The sequence below is a fragment of the Anas acuta genome, chromosome 1, assembly GCF_963932015.1.
Source record: "Anas acuta chromosome 1, bAnaAcu1.1, whole genome shotgun sequence".
NCBI lineage: Eukaryota > Metazoa > Chordata > Aves > Anseriformes > Anatidae > Anas > Anas acuta.
Window position 1 is genome coordinate 112,029,334 of NC_088979.1, and position 27,284 is coordinate 112,056,617.

The window sequence follows — 27,284 nt, forward strand, 5'->3', positions numbered from 1 at the left end:
TTTAACTAGGGAAAGCAGTACAAAAAAGGATGAAATCCCCAGACAAACAGGGAATGATGAAACACCTCTAGTACGTCCAGATAGAGCATTTCACTCTAATAATGTTGAGAAAATAAAATTCAACAAGTGACATCCAGTAAACAGATAATCAGAGAATGCTTAAGTGACTTGGGATTTGGAAGGCAGTTACTTTAGGAATAAGTTAACTGTTTATGTATCTGAGCTAAAAATATGTAAAGATGAGGGTGTAGAATGACTTGCTAGATGTCTTTGGTAATAATCCAGCAGGTACCACACAAATAGTTTTGTTAGTATTGGCAAAACAAAATAAACCCTGAGGAGAAGTATGATTGGAAAAAGCAAACCTTGTGGTATAAAATAAACATGTATGTCAAAATCAAGTACCAAGTTCACTCAGATTCCTGACAGGAGTCTAGAGCAATGAATTGGCAGTCTCACTGTTTATACTGCTTTAACTCAAGTGTTACTTTAAAGGAAATTTTCTTTAGCTAATGCTGAAACTTTGGGGTAGGAAGGTCTCCATCTTACTGACAATCAGCTATAGAAAAAATAGCTTCTCATTCTTATGTACCTCATCCTATTTTATATTTCACCATTGAGGTCTGTGTGATAAAACAGATTATGATTCAGCAAACCAAACATTTTTCTTGTAGTTGATTTATACTTTAAAACACAATCAGAAAACAAAACAAAAAAAACACTTTGATACAGACTTCAATATTCTAATTAAAACATACTAGAAGTACAAAAAAAAAAAAACCTGGAATGAAGCTGTCAATTTACATGCCAGCCTGCAATAATTTAGCCATACCAAGCCAGCAGGTGCAAATACTGAAGGTATGGGGAAATATACATTCAGGTTTTCAGCCTTACCACAGATTTACGATTAAGTCTTACTCTGACCCAGATTTTTGAAAACTTTGCCCTGGCATGTTGGTTTTATGTTATCCAGACAATAATTACAGGTTTTGTAGGTATTTGAAATGATGGATGGTTTCCCTATAGATTAGTGTAAATGCTAGGGATTTTGCAATATTTGCAGGGATTCCTGAATGAAAATGATGCTCAGATGCAAAAATTAAATAGACATTTTGTGAAAGTTTACATGAGCCAAGGCCATATGAGATGCACGAAATATTTCCATTGGCTAAATTGGAACTCGATTTGGCCAAATCAGAGCAAGTGGAAGCATCAAAAAGTCAGGCAAACTGCCTTCTCATCTCCTGCTGTTCAGAGAGACAAAGATCAGTGTGAGAAATACATCTGTCCTAATACAGTTATTATGTCTGGAAGGTGACTCTCTCTCTCTCTCCTAAGACATACTAGTAATGCCAGTAGAAATTATTGACTAAATGACATTTGCCAAGACTTACTTGGATGTTGATTGTATTGAAAGGAAATTAAAAAGAGATATCCATGCAGCCCTTAATGGTTGAGAGTAATTTTTCTGGCTCAAAAGTACATATAGTTGTGGTATGGTTTGCATCCAGGATGTGGTTTCACTGTGTCTGGAAATCTAAATTAAAAAGACAGTCTAAGAGCACCCAACAAAATCTAAGCACATTAAAAGTACTACATGCTTGACAAAATGAATTTTTACTAGTTAGCATTATTGACGTCTTTTACAAGGAAGTCTGTCTGCATTGCATGAATGATTTACATTCAGAAAGTTCTGATTAGATGTGTATCTCATGCTCTTGACTAAGTTACAATTTCTTAAAATATTTAATAGCCACTATGAATAGATTAATCCTGGGTATTGGACAACAGTGGAAATTACTGCGCAAAGATTACATTAATCGTGGAATCTTCAAGCATTAATTCTACCAGCTACTCAAGAGACTGATAGTTCTCCTTTGTGGTTAGAGAAGGACAGTGGAGTTTATCATCAAGTTGAAAACCAAACTGGGACTAGAATATGTGGACCGTGCCATCCAATCAGCTTGAAGTTTCCACAGAATTCAGTAATGGATATTATATAAAAATCTCCATGTCATACAATCCTAAAAAGGAAATAGAGCTTTAAACACCACATTTGCCTTTACCACCTTGGCTACACAGAGACTGATGAAGTTTCTTAAATGACGTCTATGTTTTGTGAATGTTCCTTTGTATTTTTATGTCTACACTGAAGAACTAAAGTATTCTAGCTTAATTTAATCATATCATCTTGTTTTACCTAAGTAAGCTTTCCCAACAAGTTCCCAAGGCTCATATCCTAAAGACAGAGTTAGTATTTATTATGCCTCTCCACCATTTTTTTTTTTAATTATTATTATTTTTAATACATGCACACATATACTATAAACCTTACATGAAAGAAGGCAATCCAATAAGCTACAGACATTCATTCTTTCCCTATGTTCTTGGTGACTTCAAATGAAGTTCTTATGTAAGATCAGTACAAGTTTTTGTATTGAATGAAACAGTGGTTTATATGCTTAAGAAGAGCAAAGCCAGTCAGAGCCTCCTCTGGAACATGGAACAATTTTTTCACTGAAGACTTCTTTTTGATACACATGGGTAATTCTCCAAGTGTTAGGTTAAGAAACTATTTATGCTAAGAGGCCCATCATTAAGAGTCTGGAGCTTAACCAGTCGCTTTATGAAGCGGATTTATACCTTATGACAGTAACTGTTCACGCCAGAGGCAAGCTGGTGCACCATCAAAGCACAATTCAGAAAACAGGGAGAACAAAGTCATTGCTATTAGGTGAGGTTAGGGATCTAATAATGTCTGATTTTTAAAACTAGGAAATGGGTTTTCATTTAAATAAAAAATGTATACTACACACAAACAGGCATTTTCTTATGTAAGTGAACATAAACACTGTAAACACTGGCATTTCTGTTTTTTTTTTTTTTAAAAAAAAAAAAACAAACAAAAAGCACAACACAATAAGCACAGCGTACTTGCTCCTCTGTGCTTAGCTTTGCTTGGTTCTGAATGAACTAATTAAATATAAATTTAAGCTACTGTATTTCCTGAGTTTATGTGCTCATTTTAAGTGAGCTAAAAAGAAATAATATAAAAGCAAGGAAAAATAAAACATCTGTGAGAAATAAAGTAAATCTCATACCTGTAAATTGCTGGACTGGGATCTCTGAAAGGGGCAAAGGCCAACTCTGTGCACCCAGGAAGTCAATGTAGAATTTTTAGTATAATATTATTAAAACAGGAAAAATCAGAAGTTTTCCTAAAAGCAATAAGAACCAAAAAAATAAAAATAAAAAATGGCTCTATCTCCATATTCTCTCTCATTTCCTACACGATTTTACATTTTAAAACTTTTTCAGTTGCTGCATGTCTTCCCTCAGAAAAAAATAAGTAAAAAAATAAAAGAGCACCATAAAGTATTCTTGGTCTGATATGTCTTTCAGGTTTTGCTTTGCTAGTAAATTCAAGCATGATCTGAATGGTAACAGCAAGTTTATGGGCAATGAGTAATAGCATGACATAGCTAATTAATGCTATTTCAATCCATACTGTTTAAACAATCAAGCCTAATTGTGCTAAGCAATGTGATGGTTTTATACAGACAGCAGTGAAAGAAAAAATCCAATGGATAGTTAAAGGTAGAGCCTAACTAATTTATGCTATATGAGTTTAACAAACTCATCCTAGAATCCTAGTACCTCCATTACTTGTAGCTCCTGTTGGTTTTCCTTTTTTTTTTTTTTTTTTTTTTGTCAAAAAGAAAAAAAAAACACATGCTGCACTTTGTTTGGACACTGTTTCTATTGCTGATTTAAAACAAACAACAACAAAGAAATAGATGCCAACTGCTATATAGAACTGCTCAGCTACTGCAGATTCTTGAACTATGGCTGTGGGTGGCAGCTCTTCCTAATCATCATGTGGCTGATCTTGATATGATAAAGTATGTTAAAGCTCTGAATTCTGATTAGCCTCCATAATGTTATCAGGTCTGGATGCACTAGGGCACTCCTATCACTTTCTTTAAATAAAGAGAAATCAAAGTAATCAATACCAATTGCTTACAAGAAGGACAGTTTAATTTTATTTATGTCAAAACAGCCAATCTTACTGTGTCCTCCAAAGTTTCCTTGATAAAGGGGAAAAGTGTGACAGTTGAGAAATACAGAATAATGACATAAGTGAAAAGCAAAGAGCAGTCAAAACGGTTTGCATTCTCCTCACCTCCACTGTGAATTCCTATTGTTACCTGCCTCTCTGCCAACCATACCAGCTTTTTGACTACAGCTGCAGGTCACAAGCATGTACTTCGAACATTACCACTGCGTTTCTTCCAGTTCAGCGTTGCAGTCACTTAAAGATATGTGGTGGTCCTGGTACATTTACAAGGGTTTACCCTCTTACCAGGTATATCAAAGTGCTGCTCCTTGTGCGCTACAGACCCACTCAGAGGCTGGCTTTTCCACCAGAAAACAAGGCAAAGGAAGTGTTAGACAATCAAACCCTTAGGGCAACAAAATCAATAGCTAGGTTTTTATTAAGAAGCCAGTTTGTATTGAGTAAGCCTGAATATCAGATCTGAAATAGACACTTTTTACCATACACCAGTCTGTAACATTCCTATCAATTGTTGTATTAAATTACACAAAACTCCTACAAAATACTTCTCATTGCCCTAAGAGTTTTATTCAATATTTACAGAGAATTATTACCTCTACATTATTTTCTTTTTAGTCAGTCATTTTAAGCACAAGTCTAGTTACCTATACATTTAATCTTCATTATTTCAAGATAAAGCTGGTAGTAATTGTTATTCCAATTAAACCACATTACAGTGCTCTGCAAGATTCCTCTTCTGCAATATTCAAGTTGGCCAGCAATTTATGTCACTTTTGATACTTGGATTCTTCCCCATAATGAGGTTCTTAAGTGTCCTACCTGACATTTACATTCCTAATGAGATTCCTACACCTCTGCTGGGGGCCATAATGGCTAATATAATAGCTCAATCTATTTGACTAGATTGAAAAAGTTAGAATTTACTTTTATATTATGGCCAAGTATAACAGTGCTTTGCAGTTCAAATATACTATACACACAGGGCTATAAAGCATTTCATGATTAAATACACTAACTTGCCCACAGTACAAAAACACTATTAAAGTTGTGGAGTATGTCTGCAGTTCTCCCTTAGGAGAACCACAAAAAGCTTCTTACTGCAGTTACATCTGGCTTTTTTTTTTTTTTTTTTTTTTTTATACTGTCCACTGCTTGGCTCTCTGTTTCTTCTCTTTGGTGTTGTCTTTACATATATATACATCCCTTAAGTTCTTTATCCCAGCCCTGGCAATAACGAAAAAACCCACTTGGTTTACCACAGTTGATGCAAATTTCAATACCCAAGTCATCACAGGGTTTTGTGGGAGAACACGAGGTGATACACAGGGAAAATAAACTAAGGCAAGAGCCAGAGGCATGCTACACAGACCAGTGGCAAGCCAGCAGAGGAAAGGCTCTTGTCTTTCCCCCCCCACCCTGCCTTTTCCGCTTGCTTGGGGAAAGGGGAGGAAAGCTGGGAGGACCCAGGCCAGGTGGAGCAAGCCAGGGTGCTTGGTGTGTGCAGGTGGTGAGGTTAAAAGGTACATCAGAAAGGTTTTGAAGGGAAAAAGGTGGGCCAGCCTCATGCCTCTCTGCTGCTGCCTTGTAACGTATTTCCAGAAAGGAGTTTCTGGGTATAACTGTGAGGAAAATTTATCTTGTTCAACCCAGATGCTGAAAGAGAAGGGAAATGTGCTGTATTTTCTGCCTAAGAGGTTTTGTTTGTTTTAAAGAGAGCCCTTCAAACTGAAAAGAGATGATTACTCTTTTCTGGTTATTTTACAAGTGAATGAACAAAAGCACAGGGCAGGGTTCTGCATTATCTCTACTGTTTGGTCACTCTACAGTGCAGAGGGGGTAGATAATTCTGATTTGATAACACTTTAGTACTCATTTAGTCAAGAACAAGTGGTTTCAAAACACTGTGATGAATCAAACTTCCATAATTAACTCATTTTTCAATCATTGTGCAAGAAGTATATTTTAACCTTTAGTAACACTAGAGAAAACACTGAAATCTATACAGAGTAAGTCTATGATACTTATCCAAAGATTTTATAATTGAAGAGAGAGTTTTCATAGAGTAGATCCTGGAACAAGCTTAGAAACAGAGATGGAAGGTCTGGCTTAACTGTCCGGGATTTTAGGTACATGATCTTTTTACCTGCTGCTATTACTTGTATGTTCTGATGGAACTAATGGATAGATACACATTAGCAAAGTAGTCATCACCCCACGTTATAATTTCTCACCTCTACAAAATTAATGTGCATAATTTGTTTCTGTTTACATGCAATATTATAATGGCACAACAGCTTAAGCAAATGCAGCATATTTTCTGAGAGCTAGCCAGGGGCTGGATACTTTCTCTGATATTAAGCATCAATCCTTCATCAACATGAAAAGTGACAAATATTTTTCTCATGACAGAATTGATTTTTTTGCAAATGGATTTTGGTTAAAGTGGTCTAATAATCTTTGTTACCTTTTACAATTGCTCAATGCTCAGTCTCATCATTCAGTCATAATCAATTGGGTGATAAAGTATTCCCCTCATCAGTGAAAAAGGAGAGCTGAGGAATGCCTTGTGTACCTGTTACCAGTTGCCCTCATGTATTTAGTTGGTTAATAAGATGTTATACCTCTGAGCAATCCTAGCCGCAATAACTCCCTTAAACTTTTAAAAACATATCAAATACACCTACCTGCTTCAGATGTTTCATTTCCAGATTTCCAGTAACGTAGATTTTTTTTTTGCACGGTTACCACTCAAAGTTCATTGTACAACTGTGTTACTATTAAGACAAATTCTCAATACATAGGCTTGATAAGGAAACTATACTCACAAGACTAACTTCCCTGTTGCAAGGAGAGAAACTTACCATTTCAGCAGCTTATAGGATGTAGTTTTTAGGAAGATGACCCATCCAATAAAATTAAGAAATTCTCAGAATAATTTTTAATTAAGAGTAGCTCTTATTTCTGAAATGTGGTTTTATTTTCATCTAAATAACAGCAAATACCTTGCTCTTTCTTAAAAAGCAGAGCATGAACATTTGATATGTGTAGGAAAAAATTGTTTTTTTTTTTCTTCCAGGTTTGGTACAACATTCTACCATTTGAGGCTGGAAGGTTAAATAAGATGTCTGCACACATTTTCATTGAAGCTAAAAATATATTCCACTTTGGATTTTCAAACTCTGTAAATTTTGTCTCATCTTGTCACTTCAGTTCTTTCTCTTTCCTGAGAAGTTTCAAGACTGTTTTAGAGCATGGGGTACACCCAAAGTTACTTCTGAGAATAAGCTCTCTGACAAAATTCATGTGATACCTCTGTCACAAACTAGTAATTACTAGATGGTGTGTGTTTTGAAAGAACACTTATTGCTCAGCAGCTGATCTGCTTGCATGGCTGAAGCAGGTATGCAAACAACTAGTCTTGGCTAAAAATGACTATTATTGTCCTGTAAGTGCTGACTCCTCACTGCACACTAAACACGGATCTGAATGTCAGATGCTCTGATGATAACGCATGTGCACAGTCAGCTACGTCTCATTGATTTCTGGGTGTTGTACAGAATACACATCAGTTTTCCTGTGGCCATCCCCAAAACAATTGATCCAGGCAACATTTTTCACCAGATCACTAAGTGCTAATTTAATTTGATGGGCACAGCAGGCAATAATATACATGTATACTACATGGAACTTACTTTCAGTAATGTACAAAGTACTTCCTTTTCATCCATACACATTGTCGATGCAGATCAAATGAATTTTCATATAAAAAAAAAAAAGAACAACATCATTGGTTGTCTTTCTATAAATCATCATGTTGTAGCAACATTTTGATTTTCCTAACAGTTCTTTTGTAGCTTTGCCATGATAATCTAAAAAATATAACAACACAACTACCACAGGCAAGACATCTTTCACACATAGTACAGAAAGCTGTACTGAAAAAGCCCCCAATGAATTAACTTTATGATAACACAGTGTATTTAGGAAAGGAGAAGGTAAAAACATCTGCATTAGTCTGCTCAGAAAGGCAGCACTGAAGCTGTCCAAAGAGAGAATAAACTGGAATTGTTCCACTTTAGCTCAGTTGGGGGAAGTAAAAGGGGAAAAATCAGAAATAAAATTAAATATTAGACACCTATAAATATGGAGGTAGTAGTCCCCCATGGAAGCTGACAGAAATCTTTCTCTGGATATTACTAAACTTACAATTAAATAAATAAATAAAAACAACATATGAAGCTTGCAATTATTAACAAGCCAGGCTGCAACAAGAAGACTACTATTTTTAACAGTAATTTCTATTGATAAGAAATGGCCATCATCTCCATAGGTTTAGGCAAACAAAGCATATCTAGTATTGTGTTACCTTTTCAGTCTTTATAAATACTACTTTCCATAAATAAAATATATACGTTCCAAGAAAAAACAAAGAAGCAACTACTTAGTAGCTACTGCCTTCATTTCTTTCTGTTTTCAGAAGAAAGAGAAAAACTGCAGTGTTGGAAGGTGATAGAAAATGGAACAATTTTTATTCTTTTTGAGCCCACATGCTAAATAAAGTGAAGTTCCTGAGAATGAAGGGGAAGGAGACAATTAACTTCACGTTCATCTAGGGATATTAACTAAACAGAATTGGAAAAAAGCTAAAGAAAGAATTTCCAGATAAATTCTTGCTGCTAAAATCTGAAAGCAAGGAAAGCTAGAACAATACAGTGGGATGTTAAAAATGATGTAATCAACATACAATTAATAGCCCATTATAGATTATTAAGGTTGGTAAATTAGCTGTCCCTTAATCACAAAGACTTAAGATGTTAATGGGGAAGGAAAGAAAAGTGGCAATATCCTCCCTTCCTCCTCTATACCCTTTTCCCATTATGAGTATATGCTTTTCAAACATCTATAAGGCCAAATCACACATTTTTCTTGTGAATTTAAGCAAGCATACCATCTGAGAAAAAAAAAATAATTTGGAAAAAAAATGAGGGGGCAAGTGTATTGTAATGAAGTGGCTAAAGAAGACTTTAAAAGCATTTTAGAAACACAAAAGGTTTTTTGAAAGCTAAATTAATAGCCTCTACACAACTTGTGATGTTGAGAATTAATAAGCTGTAAATCAGAGAAGAAGATTCATTTTAGCCAGATGTGGTCAAGCCTAGCCATGATTTACCTATGCCACTTCATATCCATACACTTAAAATAATGCAAGTTAGGGTGCATTTTTAAGGGATTTTTGCTCAATATCATAGTTTTAATGATTTCTAGGTCATCATGAGACCAATGACCTTTTCTAAAGGGCAAAAACGGGAGCAAGGCCTTTCTAATACAATTTTTGGAATTATTCTTGGCATCCTACAAGTCATATCTGATAATCCTCAGTCCACCTAGAGAAAATAGGGATGAGCAGTGTCAAGGCACTGTCTATACTCACAATTGTATTATGTTGTTTTCATGGGAATTGTTACACCTTAGCTCAACTTCATTTAGAAATATCATAACCATGACTTAGATGTTCAGAAATATTTCTGAGAATTGCAACCACTGGAAATCATGCTCTGAGTCAAAACACTCAATCTTAAACGTTAAGGAGCTCTACCAGAAACAACCTGTGAGATCCTATGGAATACAAACCCATATGGATCCTATGGAATACAAATCCAAAAAGGTAGATAAAACGCAAAAGGCATATAAGGTTTACATAAGGAAGTCTCAGAATAGTCTACAATATTTTTTTCTTAACTCCAGCAGTGCAAGGAAAGTTTTGGAGCACAAGACTGATATGAATTTGGGACATCCTCCTTGCAGAACTGCTGCATTTAGGCAATATGACATCAGAGCAATGCAAGGTAAACCATGCAGACTGAATTACATAGCTGTCTCATCTTGAAGCCACTGAGCTATGGAAAACTAAATGTGATACACACCTCCAGCTTTCTAGCCAAAAGCAAAAGACAAAGAGAAGTTTTAATGCAAAAAGAGAATCACAATCCATTAATTGGCTTTGTAAAGTCAAACCAAAACCTGTTGGTTACGGATTGAACTAAGTATGTAACCTACCTCTCTTGTAGACACTGATAATCTCAGAAACTTCAGGACAAAAAGTAGTAGAGATCAAGCTTATCAGCTCAATTGCACCACAGGGAAATCCTTATTGCTTATATATTTCAGTCAGCTATTAGCAAACTCAAAAGTTCTTCCACATTTACAATTATGAAGATGAATTTGATAAACACAATGATGAGAAGCTAAAGATTTCATCATGAGTCTTTACCTTTACATTTACTGAGAGAAGAATATGAAAGCCACTCCTTGTCTGTAGATGTCCCTACAAAGTCTAAAGGAACAAAAAAGAAAATAAGTAGAAACCACATTCTCTATGTCTACGTCCAGTTTCAATAAACCTGCTTGTTGGATTTAACCTGTAAAAATCTCAAATAACAAGTAGTCCTAGAAACAGCTGGGTGAATCTTGGGAAGCCATTCAGCTATTTAAGTTAATTATACTGGCCACAAAGAGCTTTCTGTGAAACAGATGCAGTCATCTCTCCAAAGTATGCTAAATGTTACACCTATTGCTTCTCTGACACTTAAGGAAAAATATTAGCAGTAGTGAGCTGACCTAAGGCCCAACCCTGCAAGCATACATGTAGCTGACACCATAATGTCTCTGTGATGATTACTGAGGACTTTATTCCCAGCTGTCCTATTAAAAACCCATAAGCCACCTAAAAGGGTCAGAGAGCATATGAGGTTCTCCTTTAACTGCTATCACCAAACAAGCAGATAAATCTACGAAGGCCAGCCATCAGGAAAACAGTTTCCCTGGTGTTTTTAAAGCAAACCAGTCACCACTGTACGTTATTTCTGAAGTCATGACACTAGCTGCATTTTGCCCAGGGTTTGTTTGCCTCTGAATTCACTTGTAAACGGCAGACAGCATAAAAGATTACAAAGCCATAGGTCCCAAGGCTACCCACAAGGACTAGTGAGCACTAGAACAGTGAGGCATTTGATTTGATGTGTAGATGACCAGCTGTGCAAGATATTTTTAAGGAAATATGTAGTCATGCAGAATGTTACAGAAAGAAAGTTTATCAGCTTTGTGCTTGGCATTGTCTCTGACCAGAATCTATGGCGAAGTTACCGAATGGAGTGCAGCAGCATCCTGAATGGAGTTCAGATAAATTCACCATTAAAATCAGCAAGAGTTTCTAGAGAAGTTGATCCATTTCCAACAATCTGGTGAAACAGTTTGTCAAGGACCAAAGCAAGGCTTGGGAAGAAAAGGGGAAACTAAAACAACAAAATGTTCTTTTCTTATAAGATGATGATGCTCTTGGAGCTTACTTCAGTTCCCAAATCCTGACAGACAAAACATTAAATATGTCATTCTGTACACTCAGTTATAAAATTAACATTACCTTAATTCCACAGACAATGACACGATTCCTAAATCCTTCAGTGAAGTGAAATGTAGGGACAGCAGCAGAGACTAGAACTTCCAGGATCATGTGGTAATGTAGGCACATGGTCACAGACACAATTTAACATATTTCTTCTCTATCTGGGGTGACCCACCATGAGAAGGTAAAGAAAATGCCCTTGGATGTAGGTCAGCAGATCCTAAACCTGATATCCTTGAGTTTACTGTCTGCAATGTTAGGCAACTAGTCAATGCATTTTTATTTTTATTTTTATTTTTCTTAAAATACGAGCATGTTCCTTTGACAAAAGCTTCTACCTAGATACAATCTGAATATTCATCTCAATGAATTAATGAACAAGATTTGAGTTAAACTGAGATATTTCCTATGCAAACTTGAATTGTGTTCACATTCAGTGAATATCTTGTTCGCTTCTACTGTGTACTATGGATAATTATTTAGCTAATGTTACTTTCACAAGCAGAGTCTACTAAACAGTACAGGATAAAAGCTATTACTTTTGAATCTAATCAGTAATTCTTAATCACTTACTATTTTAAAATATATTTTAAAAAAATCAAAATAAAAGGAAAAAAGTTCATTGAAGATGGTTTATTGTTAGTGATGATGCTACTCCATTAACTTTGATTAACCTGGGGTACATTAAGTTTAACATAATAGAAATTTTCTTACTAAACTGTCATTGTTGAAGAGCCATTATTTAGTGTTTTGCTTTTTTTTTTTTTTTTTTTTTTTTTAAACTCTCCCATTTCAATTACATCAACCTCAGGAAAGGAGAAAGCTTTTAATAAATTTATTTTCCATTCCTGTACTTACAATCAGAACATCTGCATTTCAGTATGCAAACTACTTGTACATCTTGAAAGGAAAGATTAAACCTTGTAACAGGTGAATAATTTTTAGCATAAAAATAATTTTGGATTAAAGTTCCTAAATTCCAATAACTAAATGAAATGTCTACAATAGAAGAAACTGGCACTGTAGTAAGTTTGCCATTTTACTTCCCAGTGAGGTATTTAATTGATTGAAAGGGTTGTGACATATTGGTAAGAAGAAAAACTGCAGTGTCCAGCAGGAAGAATTTTCCCATGATTTGTCTTCTATCTAAAAGACACAGATCTGTCTGTTTCTCCTGATTGTGCATGTGTCAATCAGTCTACAGGCTTCAATGTTTGAACTTCACGAACACGTTCTTGAAAACTGCTGCCAAAAGCCAAAGAGCATTTACAGCCACTCTGTATTCTCTCATTTTAAGTAGTCACAGAAATGTCACTGCAAACTCCCACACAGCAACGCACGCTCTGACCAGGTCACTTGGGTGCCACAGTCCTCTCAGCAACTCTAAATGTGCATAGAATTGGGTGAGCTCTGTAAGGCAGCATATGCCTGAGCATGGAGATTTCTACCTAGCAGTCCTGGACAGCCAAATTGAACCAAGTATTTGAAACTGCACCACACAGACGTTTTAAGTCACTGACAACTCATCCTCCCTAACACTACTTCTGACGGAACATTTTGGTCTTCAATTCAGGTTTTCCTCATATGAATAACAAAAGCTAACAAGACACAGTGCTTGTCTGAACGATTTGAAATGGTAGTCTTTTTAAGTTTATTAATAAAAAAATAAAAGCAAATAAAACCAAACAGGAAAACATTTCATTATATTAGTGTTATTATTCCTGACAGAATTCTAGAAGATATTCAGCATGGGGACTAAACTGTCTGTGTAAGAAATGCTTATTTTAGGGGGGGGTGTCATGCCACAAGTTGCCATGGGTCCCCAATAGCTCTCGAAGATACCCTTTTTTTTGAAAACATCTTCTAACAACAGATATTAAGTATAAAACCCATGATAACATTGTCTCAACTGTTTAACGCATTCAAAGGATTTCCTTTAAATAAAAAAAAAAAAAAGTAGACTGCAGAACACTTGATTTTTTTTCTTCTTATCAAACATAGGAAAAAATAATTGCACATCTTCTGCCACAGAATAACATTTACATGTATATTTGCACTATCCTACTTAGCACCCACTAAAATCTCTACTATGGAAATATCAGAGTACAATTATGATAGTTCTCTTTATGCTATAACCCAGACATGCAGTTAAGCAGATGTTCAATTACATGCTTATTAGTAGCCCTGTTTAAGCAATGATACAGAATTCTGTTATCTGTACACTTTGTTTTCTTGCTCTCCTTTTAGTTCTCTCTGTATTGCACTATCCAGATCAAAACAAACAGATTTCTGAAATATGCTTTCAAAAAACTGCCCTTCACCGTGCCATATTCCCTATGTTATAAATTTAAACATTGCTTTCTTCACGAGGCTACAATTTACTGCATTTAGTGTGTACTGCTGCTTTTCCTGCAGCATTCTGCCTGATATTGCCAACTGATACAACATCCACATTTCAATGCATACATTTTGTCAACAGAATGCATGCTACAATGCTAAATTTTGAAGGCTATGTGTGTCATCCTAGTTATGAATAAGTGGACAGCCATTGCTTCAGGTGAAGACAGCTCTTACTTCTAACATTGAAAGCTACTCCCTGATTGACATAAGAACATGTTTCTTCTTTTTCAGCTCATCTCTCAAAAGAGGTGAATAAATGCTGTATTGTTACAAGCTAGCAGCACCCACGGATACCCTCCAAATGGCTCCACAGAGAGACTAAGCTTCCTGCAGGAGCATCTGGAGCACTGCCGAATGGCCATCTGTGTTTTACCGTGAACAGGATTATAAAACTATTTGCCAGATAGAGCCTTCTGTGATTTCCCTCCTGCCCCCCAAACAAGCTAATTTTTAAGAGCAGTATCTGGAAAATGGGCCTATAACTACAAGACCTGGATTTAGGCATTTCTCAGTATTTAAACAAGCATGTATGAACATACCCTGTGCACTATTCTTCAATTTTAATTGCTTGTAGTCCATTCCTCCTTTCTCTCCCCTGACTTGCATATGGAAATCTTTTGCCTGCAAGGTTTTGCAGTGCTTTCTCCACCACTTACTGAAAAGGAAGGCAGCCCCTAATTATTTGAATCCCCTACAATAAATAGTTTTTGAGAGGAGAGAAACCTTTACAGCTCTGTTTAAGTAATTGGAGTGTGACAGCACATCGCACTGCAGGAGATGTTCCTCTCAGAAGAGGTATTTAAGCTGTGATTGAGCTTGATATAATGGGAAGACTGATGGAGACTTAAGTAAGAGTCAGGACAAAAATCTTAGCTGACAACTGGAAAAAAGGCAGAGTAACTCAGAAGATGCACTGATCATAAAGGATCAGATTATAGACATCCACCAAAGAGAGTACAAAGCCTTTCCTTTGCATCAGAGATGGAGTCCAGATTTGAGGGCGGAGGGAAGAAAGAGGGAGAGAGGACCTCCCTTGGAGGAAGAATTGTAACTTCTTTGTTTTCCCAACACCTTGTTTTGGCACTAACAAATACTTGATGAAAAAAAAAAATATATATATATATATATACACACACATACACAGACAATACAAAAAGTTCTTTCGGAGAAAGAGACAAGGATCTGGAAGAGACAAGTTTTAACTGCAGTTCAGAATACTGATGAAGAACATACAGTTATCTCAAATACATTTGTAAAAAAATAAGAGTATGTCCACAAAATAAAAATAGCTCAGTCTTGTGTAAATCTGAACTTCCTACCCATTTTTTCATTTGCAATAAAATGAAAAAAATAAAAATCCAAAAAAAAAGAAAAAAATCTAAAACAAACATTTGAGTATATACAGATAGAAAACCAAGTTATATTCACAAAATAACTGATTTTATATTAAAATAAAGAGCTGCCAACCCTACATTCTCAAAATGGTAGTTTTTTTTAACAAAAGCAACAGATTTCATTCATAAAATTCCAAGAAAACTAAATGAAGTAATAAAAAAGGTGAGAATTTTGGAATTACCATTTTCACTAGACCACAGACTTTGAACCTTACTTATTATAGATAGAAATGAAGGAAATGCTGCTGAAGAGCAAAGGAGATAGCACAGCAAGTTAAATTCATGACATCCCCATACAAAAAAAAAAAAAAAAAAAAAAAAAAAAAAAGATGCATAGAAAAATAATACATTTGGATTAAGTCTACTTTATGATATGCTATTATGGTAGATCCAGAATATATTGCAAGGGAGTCAGGTCTGAATAGGGATGACTAAGAAGTTAACAAAGTTATCAATTCAGCTGGGTCACACAGTTAAGGTATGTAAACCTTGAGGTGGGCTGAATCCACTTAAGGAAAGCGACTACAGTTATTAGTAATAATTCAGTAATAATAATATTAATAATATGGGCAAGGACTAAGGAAGGAAAAGTGATAGCAAAAATAAGAAGGGGAAGGAAATTTTTAGGAAGGATGCAACAAATCAACCATCTCTAGAAGCATATTGGGATCAAAAACTGAGAACTTACACAAAATGGGAGAAAACAGGCTCATTGAGAGGCCAAGCTGTCTCAGAGACCAAAATGTGTAACAATAAAGCAAGAACAGCCAGAACTGGTGCCAGGCCTTGCCAAAGTGCAAGTACCAAGAGGAAATGGAGCAACAAAGATACAACTTAGCAGCAGTATTGCTTCATGTGAGCCAGAGGGACCGGAAAATATCTGCCCCAGAACACTGAAGAAAGCTGCATACAAAATCCTATGTCCAGTAGCAAGGATGTTTAAGTAATCCATCACAATGTGTAGACTGCCCTGTAAATAAAAATCTGCAAATGCAGTAACTTTGGCAGGAAAGGAAATGTTTTGCATGACTGCAGTTTTAACAATACATAGAACTCTGGCTCAAGCTTTAAAGGAAAAAAGATAAAGCACAGTCAAATTTATAAGAAACAGATTGATCCAAACTGACCCAGGATACTTTCTTTTGAGATATACCTGGCTTCCTAAAAGGAACAGAGAATAAAGAGATACTCTGTTGGCATTCAGTAAAGCATCTTGACTTACTGCCACATGAAAGCAGTTAAGATCAAGTTTAAATGAAGAAAAGAAGAGAAAGGACTGTGCCCCCTGTAATGTGAAATGGGAGAGACTACTGCCTGGCAAAAAGCCTTTAGCTACAGTTCCTCTTATATCAATATCCATGGACAAATTTTCCTGAGATTTTGAATAATACCTTAACCAAAAGCATGCAGACGGCCATCTGAATGTTTGGAAGTGCTGCCTGTGAGAGGCACAGAGGAAGAACTGGACGATCTGAAGGAACAGAATAAGAAAAAAAAAATGGATAAAACAGAGTGAAAGGTTGTGCCTTCGGGGACCAAGTTTGGTCATCAGTACAGAACAGTGAAGGCAACCTGTGCATACTACTCAAGACTACGCAGGATGTTAAGAACCACAATGGTGACACCTGGCAAGGAACTGAATGCAATCGTAGGACCCATGGAGAGAGAATTCGTGGTCTGCCACCCACAAGAAGGGGAAAAGCTGAAGGAAGAGTCTAAGGCAATTTTATGTGAAGGGGTGAAGTGAGCTGGTTTGCTCAGCTTTGCAAAAAAAGCTGACGGGACAGAAATGTTTTCTATAAATAGAATAAGACTAAAGTCAAAAGCAGAGAGCCTGGGTTTAAAAGGACAATGCTAGCATAACAACAAAGGAATTAATGTGCAAATTTAAAATAGAAATTAAAAGAAGATACACAACCATTAGGTAATGAGGTTTGAACAGTTTTCCAAGGAGGAATCTCAGATCTATTCCTAGAGCACTCTTTTTAAACGCAATTAAAAAAATAAATGGATGCTTATGACTTTAATCTGCTTCCTCAGGTTTTATATTTTTTGTTTAGTTTTTCTGGTGGGGCACAAAATTGGATACGAACAAGAACTGTTTTAATTTCTTTTTTTTTGTTTTCAGAAAGGGATGATTACTTAATCATTGGAAAGGCTTTGAACATTTTCATGTTTTGTCTTAAGCCTTGATATATATATGTTTTTGATGATTTTTTGTTTTTATTTTTAAATCTCCATCAGTTCCAAAATACACACACAAAAGTCTATTATGCATAGTAAAAAATCCATAAAGCAATTGTACAGTTTGAAGTATCTACATGTATATATAACTGCTGTGGAGAGGCTAAGGACTGCTACAACTCCAGAATTACAGCAACTATGTAAGCATCAATGCTTTTACTCTTTCCTCAATGTAGAGGAACAGTGAAATCTTGTAGCCTTCCTTTATCCTCATTTCATTCCTTTGGATCCCAAATCCTTGGAATATACCTGGTCCCTCTTCTCTGTTAATCTCTGGAAGACAAACCTACAATTCTCTGGTGTTTTGTTTGTTTTTCTTTTTTTTTTTGACAAAAAACTCTGTTTTTAGTCTAAATCAATACACCATTTGAAAGATTTTTTTTTTCCTGATTCAACAGAACACCAACAACGGTGCTGTAGAACTGACTCTTGTGGGAGGGAGGGGGGGAGGCAGTAGGGGGCAGGATATAAAAAATGTTGAATTCCACGCATATATTCTACATGTATTACATGTATTACATGTAGAATATAACTTGTAACAAATATACAAGTAACAAGCTTTTAACCATGAAGCACATAGAACATGCTTCTATACAGTGTGAAGGAAATGACGAAGGGTTATTGGTTATTTCATAAGATATGCATGAAAGATATGCATACATAATCTGTTTTGCCATTCATACTAAATTGCAATTTCTTACCTTTGAAATAGAGAATTTACAGCAATATTTTAATAATGCAGACTAATTCTGCATTCCAGGAAGGGTGTTTTTTTTTTCTTTTTTATATATTTATTTATTTTTGGTTGATGTTGAGACTATAATAGAAGGCCTCCGGTCAGTGGAATATGAATAATTGTTTCTGCAGATAGTTTGTCCTAATATTTTATGCAGTGCATTCAGCATGCAGAGAGCACGTATGAACTTTTCAGAACGCCTTTCATATTCAAATCAGGTAAACATCAAGCTATATGCATTCATGAATACAGCAGTAATTACCATGCTCTGAGGACATGTTGAAATGACATTATCACTTGTCAGCAGGATACCACTGGCTGCTGTCATTGACGATTTACATTTAGCATCAATGTTAAATAGTCTGCTTATTGGTTTGTTCATGAACCCCAAAAATCAATGATTTAAAGTACTTTAGGATATAGAATGTTACCTTATAGCTTTGGTGGATGGCCAAGATTGGCCTCACAAAGCAGTGCATATACAATAACATGTTAATTCAAAATTATGAGTCAGTTATAAGTAGATTGCACCCACAATGGGAAAACGAGATGATCATAAATACATAGAAAAGAAATGATGTAACAGCTATTAACAGAAGAATATTAAAAGGGAAGATCAGCACAGTCAGTTCCATTCCTTTACTAAAACAAGACTTTCAAAAGACAAGAAAATGTTTTGGAGCCCTTAATTCATTTTATTGTTCATGATCCATCTTGTCTGAGATGTTGGCAGACAAATCTAGAAAAAACAGTATTTATAGTGAATAAAAAAAACAAAACAAAACAAAACAAACAAACAAACAAAAAAAACCAATGTAAAAATCTCCTTACAGCATTCAAAAAATTGATGGTCATTTGGGATCTTTTTTCCATTTTATGATGAATAAAATTGGTATGGCCTCCTCCAATGAAATAAAGCTTGCAAGTGCCCGAAGCCATCAATTTTGAGACGCTTATATTCTTTGGAAATACTACCAGATTTGAAAAGAAGCATCTCCAACATGTCCTGTCTCTGGTTACTTCACACAAGTGATTGACTCACACATGTGCAATAGTCAGTTTTTGACATCTATTTGCCCTGATTCCATCTGCCTTAAGGCACAAAATATCTCAAGTACAAATATGCTGAGCCAAAGACTAGTTTCTATTTCCAAGCCTACCAAATTTCAAGAGTTCTTCATAAATTCTATTGCAGTATTTTATTTTTCCTTCAGGAGTATGAAAAGTACGTAACACTCAAGCTCATAGAAAGATGATTAGAGATTTTAGGATTTTAGAACAGATGAGCTGTATTTGAGCTACTATATGAACAGCAGGAAAAGAGATATTTTCAGGACTTCCCTTCACATTACAAAACAGTATGAAGCTGATATTGAAGATGAACATTATTCCAACTATATAGTGGGAAATAAGATACGTCTTCTAGCACTAATATGCTGCCTGTGGAAGCTAAGCTTTGCAAAATTTAACTACAGACTTTGATGTGGCTGCCACAAGGAAAGATTTGACTTCATCCAAGTTGTGTAACTCTTTGTGACTATTGGTATCCTCTCCACTGGGTAAACCATGAAAGGTTGCTATTGAAAACATTTTTCATGTGTGATCTGTTACTTTGAAAGTGTGTCTGCAATATGCATATATAGCAAAGTAGATGATAAGAGGAAGAAATCAAGTAATATGGATATGAGTCCCTTCATGTGGTTATTCTGGCTGACATTAAGGATTTCCAAAGAGAATAACATGGAAATGTCAATAATATTTCTCAATAAACACTTGGCACTAGATTTCTTCCCTAAGGTATTGTTAACCCTTGTTAGTCTGCAACAAGTCAGAAGTCAACAGGAAGAATCTGATTTGCTTCTTTCCAGCTACCTCCAGAAAGAAGAAGTAGTAAGCAGAAGGTTTTTTCTTTACAGTATCTTTTCACAAGTGGGCAAAATTGCAAACTACGACTAAGTTCTTAATTGCAGGAATCCCCTCTACAGGATAAACCAACAGGTATTTGATTTTGATTGGCCTTTATAGAATAGGTTGCCAGCCAAACTTTTTTCATGTGGTCCTCATAATCTTCACTTGAAATAAGAAGTTTGATGCTGAAACCTCTATGACAGTTCAAGATATATATCTAATCCCATCCTGACTTGGATAATATGTCGCAAGGCTGATCTACATATAAGAAATATGTTTTCAATACATACCTCAGGGAAGGCAGTCAAAGTGAACACTGGTACTGGTAAAGTGAACACTGCAGCACTAATTTGGAGAAAAACTGCTTTTAGTTTCAGTAGAATGTCAACGTCCCATATAACTGGAGCCCAGGTTCTTTGTCCATATATACATGTATGTGAATAGAGAAAACCAAGTAAATGAAGGGCATACCCATGATCAAAGGACCGTTTGCATGACAAAGTAATAATCAAGTAGCTGGCCCAGATGCAAACCTAGAACAGGTACCTAACTTCTCAGTGGCCTTTACTAGCAGTTATCAATTTAAATTAACTCCAAGAATTCACACTCTGAAACAAGAACCCTCTATTAGCTGTGCATCCACTTACTGCATGACCTCATCTTTCTATAGCAAAACACAAATTGTACAAGTTTTTGATTTCTTGTGCTTTACAGGAATGTGAAAAGGTAGTAACTTTATGCAAGATTTAATAGATGTCAGGAGGATACATACAGTTTTATCTTGGGGAAGCACCAGTTAAGGAAGAATGTACTTTTAGTCTTCCATTACCCAAAGAAAGGTTAAAGGTAGACAAAGCTTAACCAAAGGTGCACAGTGAAGAGTACACAAAGCAAAAGGCAGGACACAAGATGCCATGAAGGAAGTTCTGACAGGACAGAAGTAAAAGTCATCTCACTGTGAGGGAGTTCAGACACTTGCAAAGGTGCCCAGCCCATAAAACACCAGCAAATTTTGCACAAGTTATCAGTTCTGTGTTGGAGGATATAAATATATTCTACTTTTTTTCAATTGATACAAAGTTTATTCTCTTCTTCAAATTGTTTTCTTCCCACTCTGTAGTCTTCCTGATCAATACTGGGAAATCAGTATTTGGATCTTGAGTTACTGACCTAAATTTTCTTTTTTTTTTTATCTAAATTCTGAATCATTTAGCTAGGTTTAGTAAGTTATGCATTTGAAGAATGTCCTCTAGAGTCCTCTAGCTTATATGCTAAAGGAAGGACTAGCATTCTTAAGAACGTAAGAGTGGTTATACTAACTTGCATCAAAGGCCCGTCTTGACCAGCATCTCATCTCCAACCCACAGGAGATCTCTACAGAATAGTTTAAGAAAAAGGAAGGTGTACAGTATAAAGAACAAAGGAAGTATACAGCCTATATTCCCAAATACTTTCCACACTTGTAACAGTTTGTATCTCAGGGATCTTTTCAGCCAAAGTGAATACCTCTGTATATGGGTAGATTTTCTTCTATGAAAATGGAATTCAATCTGGCATTAAACAGCACTCTTACACAGACAAGGCTACATAAACATATCAATCCTCTTTTTTTTTTTGTTATGTTTTGTTTTGTTTTCCCCTCATGTCGGTTTTCTTAACTTCAGTTCTTTAGTCTTTGTTCCTTGTGATATGCTTCTAACATGTCATGCAGACAGTTACTAGATTCTACAAAACAGAAGTGCAGAACAAGAAGCTGCTTCAGGAAAGATGAAATGGTTTCAAATAGAGAGTGAGTTCCAATGAATACTTCATGATTTTCCTTGGAAGAAGGCAGTGTTACCAGAAGAAAGAACTTGCCCTACCTCATTATTAGCTTTTGGCTCTTCAGAATCACTGTACTCTTAAAAGTCTATCCTGTTGGATAAAACTGACACAGCCCTGCTGTACTGAGAACTTTGGTGGTGACTCAGAGGAAATATCAGACAAAAGCTTAAATCCCTATTAGTATAGAGAAACAAATATACACTTGCAATGAGCACTAGGCAACTCTGCTTGGCAGGGGAGTTGGACCAAATGATCTCCAGAGGTCCCTTCCTACCTCGACCATTCTGTGAATATGTGAAAAATAGGTAGCTACAAGATGAGTTATCTAACTGTGGGCTATAGAACCAACCTCAAATCATTCTTTCACAAGAACGTCTTTCTTCCTCAGCCCTTTCCATATCTGCGTCAATAATTCAGACCCTGATTTGGATTCTTTGAGCCTAATATATTGGTGACGAGCAGAGTGACAGTCAGAGATAATATTAGAGCTGACTGGATTTTCTGACAAAATCAAATATCTCCTCCTCCAAATCGAAACACATTCACAGCTACAGAGTAACTGCGATGAAACTTGCACTGACAGAGCTTCAGAACTGTCTCTGGTACAGCAAGACCTTGAATTTTTACAACAAATAACCCAATTTTGGCCCACTAGTCAGCATAAAGAAGCTAGCATAGACATCAATCAGAAAAGCATATTTTATGTGAGCTTCAAAGAATTTTCTTAAGCCTTTACAATGAAGCCAAGCAAACTCTCTGGTTTAAACAGGAAATACTAGTCTCAATACATTTGGTGGAACTTACACAGATAAAAGCCAAGATTGACTTTTGCCTTGGTAATCATGTAAGCTACCATAGTTTTCTACTCGAATAACTAAGGAAGGAGAAAAAAAAAAAAAAAAGACAAAAGACAACAACAAAATAAAAACAATTTTATATCCTTAGTAGAGGTAGAAGCATTTAACTACTGGGGCAAACTACAGGCAGATCTCTAGGTATCTGCAGATATGCAGAATCTGACTATTCCCTTAACAGATGTGTACAAGACAATTAATCTTCATTTAATATTTTAAACAATCTATATTTAACTGAACAGTCCCCATGTTCCAGTCTTACCTTTAAGAAAATAAACAAGGTTTTCCATCAGATTTGGAGCCATCAGTGTATTTCATATAAAAGGATTGTGTGTACAGACTTTTCAGCTAAAAGTTCCTTAAGCTTTATTTTTAGGCAGCTCATCATTATGTAATCTTTATTAGCCAGATGTGGGAGGAGAGTAGCAACCCCAGCTTAAAACAATACTTAGTTTGTTGTTGTTATTGTTGTTTAATTAAGAAAACTACACAAGCGCCATGAAATTGTGTAGGTAGGTGCCATCTCAAATTCAAAGAAACCAAATATAAAAAAGTATCTTGCAAGACTCAGCTCATCTGCTATTAATAAAATGCCATCTGCTATTTTATAGTGCATGTATAAACAGTAACAGAGAGATGCCAAGATAATTTAGAATTTCCAACTGCATCTAGGCGGAAGCTAATTTCATTCGTGGGATAAATGAGGAAGTCTCCCTTTGCCAACTGACAAACGTAATGATTCATGATTAATGAAATCTTTTCTCCTCCATAGGCCTTTTCTTTAAACATGCTTCATTGTTATCAATGGAGTGAGAGAAACTATACTTTCACAAACCAAGCACAGCAGAGAAAATCTACCCCTCAAAAAACTGAATCAAATTCTTACAGAAAACCAGACAAAGTAGTAATTAGGGAACCAGTAACTGCCTCTACAGAATTCTAGCACCATGTACATTTCCAAATGTAATACGTAAAGCTGAATCTGTGTACATTAAATTGAAAACAAATATTATTTAAAAAGATGTTCCAGTGATAGCATTTTTTTTTTCACATGGAGGATTTTGTCCAGAAAGATTTATATTTGATGGAGAGCTTCAACAAAAAATAAATTCTTCAGCACTGTTATGTGTGAAATCTGTTCTTATTTCATTTTCCCAAATTAAAATAATAAAGAAGCAATAAGCAGTTCTAAATATTCGGAGCATTTCTTTCTTTCAGCTCTTGGTTTCAGTCTGACAGGTAACGTATCATATCCTTTGTCTCCTAAGCAGGTTAACTGTGAAATATATATATAAATTTATATACATTTTACGGATGTTTGTCTGATCTTTTCAAGCCTCAAAAGCAAAGGCTCTATGCCTGCATTTAAATAATTTCCAAATTCCACAAGATTTACCATTTTGATTGACCCCTTCCCACTCAAATTGTGCTAAGGGAGGTTCAGTGGCAGACACCTGTCTCTGAGTACGGATGTACCGATAGAAGTAGATCATCCATTTGTGTAGCTTAAGGAAGCCTATTGTCTTTAAATATACCTAATTTATTTTAATTCTTCTGTTCTCTTTTTCTTTCAGAATTGAGAATAATTTCTCTTGCATCAATACACTCCTTTCATCTCCCTAGTTAGAGTTTTTTTTTTTTTTTTTTTTTTCTCATTTCAAGTATCAAATGTGATCAATGACATCCAAGGAGGAACTCACCTGTTGGTTACAGTGGATATTCAAAACAGTTCAATGGTAGACCTACTACAATCTCTCTGGAAGTCAGGGGAAATTTATTACCAAGTCCAGTAGGTGCCCATTAGATACTGAACTATCCTACCACTTTTCCCTTCTCTAAGATGTTGCCCCTGACAATTCAGACTCTTAGCTTGGCAGAATTATGTTCAAATTCAATGCAGCCCACTAACTTGATAGTATGTGTCGCGACAGAGTGAGAAGTAACAGGTTTGTGATTTTGAACATATAAGAAATACTCCTTTACTATTTTAAGTCAGAAGGAAGCATAATGAACAATCTGGTGTTGGTAGAAATGATATTTGTGGAAGATTCCTCTCACCCCCTTTTAATAATCATCATTGCAAAACACTTTAGCGAATACCCCGGTGTTGACCTGTAGCCAAAATTAGAAGACAATTGTATGAGGTATTTGATTTTACAGAGAGGCTACGTAAGCAGATGCAGCTAGATCTAGCTCTCAGATCCCTCAAAACGGCCTTTCTTCCCTTCAGGATCACTGTGCACAAGCAGTGGGTTAGATTCTTGCTCACCTTTAATTTCTCGCATTGTAAAGAGATTTGGTCTTCTGTAGACCATATTCTCTAATGGAATGAATGGGAAAATGGATGTGGTCACAACAGGAGATGATTTTTAAATAAAGGAAGAAAAATAGGTATTAAGAGACCAGGACTAAAAATTGATTAAAAGTAGATTTTGCTGCCAAAACACCAGAACTTTCAAATAAGCAGCCTGGATCCTAGCTAACACACAAACACAAACAGCAGAAATTAGTCATAACAATACAAGGGAGACAGATTTTCTTCATATGGAAGGAAGATCATATGCATCAAAAAGTCTATCAATGATAAAGAAAGGACTTCAAGTTTACTATAAATGTTTATTTTTCCAATTCCTACATGATTAAAGCAGTTATGCAGTACTCCAAATGTAAAAATGCTATAGCCCCGATTGTGATTTCTTGAAAAAAATAAATCTTACATTACAAACAAATAGGCCCAATAAACTTTAGAGATACTTGTACATTGAGTTCATTTTCCATGTTTCTATTCCAGATCACATGGAAAGTTAGTTATGTTAGAACACTTGACTTGAAGTCTCAGTATGTACATTGGAAAACACATTCAGTAATGCTGCCTCTATTTACTTACATGTATAATTCGCATAAGCACCTCATGATCATTACTGCTATAATATGAGATTAATAAATCTGTAAACACTTTTCATAATCTAACTTTTCATAATCTTCATAATCTAATTTTAATGCCTTCTTTGGAAGGAGAACTGACTTGAAAGCCAAAAGAATTAAAAACGAAAGAATTCTATGCTCATTTCTTGTCAAGCAAGCGAGCTGAATCTTAATTACTGTGAGAGTCAATACAAATTTTCACCTTTAAAGTTATATCCCAAATTACTATTCTAGGACACCTACTTCTGGTAAGAACAAATTAACTAATTAAAATAATTAACAAATTAAAAAGCCCATCTTATAAAAAAAATAAAAGCAATACAAAGACAACCTCTGTCTCTGAAAAGCAAAATAAAAGCTCAATTTCCCTCCATGTGACCTATTTATGCAAAGATAAATGTTTAAGGATAAGCTTCTACAACTTGTACATCACTTTGTGCACAGATCAAATGTGTAAGAGCAGCTAAAATAAATGAAGAATTAACATTAACAGTCAAAGATCTAGCTCTAAACTTGAGTTTGGAAAAAAGTGACAGTACTTTTATAATTAATACTGCATCCCAACCCCGGTGGTCTGGTTTTGTACAGCTATCATCAATTGCCAGGAGACAGATGCAAATTAACTCTCCAGATATGTCCATCTGCAAAGATTAAGTGTTATCATCTATATCTTTTGAGTAACTATACAGTTAATTGGGGTGGTGACCCATATGAAAATACAACCTTATGAAAGCAATACAAAGAAATACGAAACATACTGTTAGTTCATTAACAATTACTGACAGCTGAAAATATACCACCTGAATGGCAGGTATTTATCATAAATTAAAGCATGGAACTTCAGTGTCACTAAATAAAAAATATTAAAAATCACCTTATTCCATATTCAAAATAAAAACATTTCAATATCAAGGCCTATAAGCTGCTCTGAAGAGCTTAATTGCTGGAAGCATTCCAGCACAGCTGTTCATTCCAAGGAGTCTTGAAACTGTTAACACTTATCTAAACAGGAAAACACTATGAAATAAAACTTTATTTACAAACTCACACTGCTGCAAAATGTGAACCCTCCTTAAACTTTTGCATTTTGGCACTATTTCTCTTGAATCTTTGACAGAGCTAATTTATATAACTTGGAGTTTTACAATTGTTAGTTTCCCTTTTTTCAGCAAAAAGCACCCAGAACTTCAAAGGAAAATAATGTAAACGTTCTACAATCTTCTACCTGCAAGAGACCTAGGGGGAATAAATCTCCTACCCAAATCTCTTTGCCATCCCATTTGAAAATATATTCATGGAAATCCTGACCAGGATTCAAGCAAGAGCAAGGCCACAGAAAATTAAGGTGCAGATGTTAATCTCAAAACATTACAATGAGTTGGGCTGTGGCTATTTATCCTGCGCAGGTTTCTTGCCAACCTTAGCACAAGTATGCCAGGAACATGGCTGAAATGGAGCAATTCAAAAAAGACAGCAGGCAGCCCCCCAAAGACTCTGGAAATTAAAGCAGATTTGCTCT

The 27,284-nt window shown here is 35.5% G+C and overlaps 1 long non-coding RNA gene across 2 annotated transcripts in view; it reads right to left on the reverse strand.

Moving 5' to 3' along the window:
* LOC137861592 (uncharacterized) overlaps positions 1–27,284 on the reverse strand; it is a 120,792-nt gene that overhangs the window by 38,760 nt on the left and 54,748 nt on the right. Inside the window, exon 2 of one of the 2 annotated variants that reach the window (XR_011099730.1) lies at positions 3,102–3,218. The exons of the other annotated variant lie outside the window; for it this stretch is intronic. This is a non-coding gene — a long non-coding RNA (uncharacterized lncRNA). The remainder of the gene's footprint in view (positions 1–3,101; positions 3,219–27,284) is intronic. 2 annotated transcript variants of the gene reach the window in all.